Here is a 3497-nt window from a genome sequence, read left to right as displayed (position 1 = left end):
TTTTAATGATTTTTATCGTGAAACTTCTTTTTGGTCTGCAATATGATGATTTCTACGTTTCTGGGGTTGTATTTTCCTAGCGTAGCGTGGTTTCTAAGGTTTTGTCAGTTCGAGATACCTCATCCGGATTTCTGAAACATATCTGGTAACAAAATAAAGCAATAGAAATAACATCCATCATTGAGAATCATTGCAATCGGGTTGACGAGTTGATTAATTAGGCGAATGCAAAAATGGGGTGTCTACAGATGCCCCTCTTTGGCAGAGGGTTGAAGCAAACTAGATAGCAAATCTATTTTAGTAGATAGTGCGATATCTGAATGCCAAAGCTAGTGACAGTTCATTTTGCAGCCTGATTTAGCAATTCGTCAAGGTGTTCAGATCCTTGAGGGTAAAGCTCTCCCTGAATTAAAAGGTTGTCAGGTCCTTGAGCGCAAACTCTCACTGACAGTGTCAAATCCTTGAATTTTAGAAAATTCTCCTTGACTAAAAAGTGCAAATGTGCAAGTGTGTGCACTGTGTGAAACTGAGTAAAATCTGAGTATAATTTTAGCATAATCTGAGTATAAACTGAGCATAATTTGAATATAAACTGAGCATAATTCTGAGAAAACCCTCGGCTGTAACTGAGCATAATTCCGAGAATACCCTCGATGGTAACTGAGCATAGTTCCGAGAAAACCCTCAGCGGCATCTGAGCATAATTTCGAGAAAACCCTCGGCGGCATCTGAGCATAGTTCCGAGAAAACCCTCGGCGGCAACTGAGCATAGTTCCGAGAAAACCTTCGGCGGCATCTGAGCATAGTTCCGAGAAAACCCTCGGCGGCATCTGAGCATAATTTCGAGAAAACCCTCGGCGGTAACTGAGCATAGTTCCGAGAAAACCCTCGGTGGTAACTGAGTATAATTCTGAGAAAACCCTCGGCGGTAACTGAGCATAGTTCCGAGAAAACCCTCAGTGGTAACTGAGCATAGTTCCGAGAAAAGCCTCGGCGGTAGCTGAGCATAGTTCCGAGAAAACCCTCGGTGGTATCTGAGCATAATTCCGAGAAAACCCTCGGCGGCATCTGAGCATAGTTTCGAGAAAACCCTCGGCGGCATCTGAGCATAATTCCGAGAAAACCCTCGGCGGTAACTGAGCATAGTTCCGAGAAAACCCTCGGTGGTAACTGAGCATAATTCCGAGAAAACCTCGGCGGTAACTGAGCATAGTTCCTAGAAAACCCTCGGTGGTAACTAAGCATAGTTCCGAGAAAACCATCGGCGGCATCTGAGCATAATTCCGAGAAAACCCTCAGCGGCATCTGAGCATAGTTCCGAGAAAACCCTCGGCGGCATCGAGCATAATTCATAGAAAATCCTCGGCGGTAACTGAGCATAGTTCCGAGAAAACCCTCGGTGGTAACTGAACATAGTTTCGAGAAAACCCTCGGCGGCATCTGAGCATAATTCCGAGAAAACCCTCGGCGGCATCTGAGCATAGTTTCGAGAAAACCCTCGGCGGCATCTGAGCATAGTTCTGAGAAAACCCTCGGCGGCATCTGAGCATAGTTCCGAGAAAACCCTCGGCGGTAACTGGGCATAATCCAAGATAACCCTTGGCGGCAACTGAGCAAAATCCAAGATAACCCTTGGCGGAAACTGAGCAAAATCCAAGATAACCCTTGGCGAAAACTGAGCAAAACTGGCAGAGGAATGAAGGAATTTTGGAAAAGAATGAATGAATCTTGGAGAAGACTGATAGGAATGAATCGGAGAATGAATCAATCTGAAAGATAATGAATCTAGAAGAGAAATGATCGAATCTAAGAATGATTAGATCTGAAAAAGAATCTGGAGACCGAAAGAATGCCATATCTCCTATGTGAGATCCAATATGCTTTTGTTTGAACCTCAAAAAGTTTTTTTTTTTTTTTTTTTTTAAAACCTGAGTTTTTATTTCTTTTGAACCTCAAGGATTTTTCGAAAAACTGTTATCAAGAGGGTAACCTTAAATTTGGGCTTCTCATTATCTTTTAGGATTAACATTGCTCAAAAACAAAACGCCCCTAGTTTGACAATGAACATGGCCTTGAAAATAATTGAACACCTCATAACAAAAAAAATGCCCCTAGTATAAGGGGAAAAAGTTACATTAAAAAAGAAAGGAAATGCCCCTTGTATGAAGGTTTGAAATAATTGATTACCACAAGTGCAATAAAGACTCAACTTTTAATTTTGATTAATTTCATTGAAGGTTTTGAGTCAGGCTCAAGAGTACAAAATTATTTCCTTTCGAGACTCATCACAGAATTCACCCTTATCTCCCTTGGTTCACTTGGGAAAGTAAAAATTTTCAGATCGATCGTAGACAAGATACTTGTGGCTTCTGAGTCTATGCCTAGTTTAAACTAAGTATTGGACTTGATTATTCAGACTTCTTCTGTTTCGGGTCGGACTACTATCAGCTTGGGATCTTCTTCTATTTTTTCTTTGTTGCTTAACTTTTGCCTAGATTGCCTTTTCAGGTTTTCAATCTATCGAGCTTGCTCTAACTTTTGCCTAGATCGCCTTTTCAGGTTTTCAATCTAGCGAGCTTTTCTTTTTTTCTTGGCTCTGATTGTTGTCAAAATTGTCCTTTTAGATTTTCAACCTTGCGAGCTTGCCTTAATTTTTGCCTAAGTCGCCCTTTTCGGGTTTTCAACTTAGCAGGCCTTTTCATTTTTTTTTATCTTTTTCTTCTCCTCTGAACTTCTGGAGTTGCTGTCTGATCATGCTTTGCTATCTTCCTTGACTTTTTGCCTAGTACTTAGGAGGATTTTCATGGGTAGGCTTAGGACTGGGTATAAAAAGAAAGGAATTTTGAGGCTCAAAAACCCAAATGCCCCTTGTGTGGCATTTCCTTTTAAATTATTTCTTTTTCTTTAAATTTTCTTCCCCATTTTGGATGATATTTCTTTTCTTTTGAATTTTTTTTATTGTGTGGGAAATATATTTTTTTATTTTGATGTGGTCGGACCTGAAGTAACTTCTCAGGTTGCCTACGTATCCTAGAATTTTTGGATCAGACGAAAACGTAGGATATGTTGAACTGGGTAACTGGGTAATATGAGGATTGATTCGGCCAAAGATGGCCTTCTTAAATGTAGTACCGTTTGATTTGGTCAAGATTGGTTGATTCTGGTAATTCGATTCCATCATGATCTTGAAGCCTGACAGCTTTTCCTGGTAATATTTCCTTGACGATGAACGGACCTCCCCAATTTGGTTTGAACTTCCCTTTAGGGTCAAAGATAGGTGCCCGATTCTCTTTGAGTACTAAGTCCCCGACTTGTAAGTGACGGGCTTTGATCTTTTTGTCAAATGCACGGGCGACTCTTCTTTGATAAGCTTGCACATGATACAACGCTCTTAGTCATTTTTCCTCGATCAACTCTTCATACCGTTGACGAACCCAATCTGATTCTGACAACTGACTTTCTAACAAGACTCTGAGAGACAGAATCTCCATTTCAAC

Source organism: Akebia trifoliata, unplaced genomic scaffold (assembly GCF_017979445.1).
Source record: "Akebia trifoliata isolate Shusen 1 unplaced genomic scaffold, ASM1797944v1 Contig00653, whole genome shotgun sequence".
NCBI classification, from domain to species: Eukaryota; Viridiplantae; Streptophyta; class Magnoliopsida; order Ranunculales; family Lardizabalaceae; genus Akebia; species Akebia trifoliata.
The sequence above is the reverse complement of the archived record's forward strand: the minus strand, read 5'-3'. Positions refer to the sequence as shown.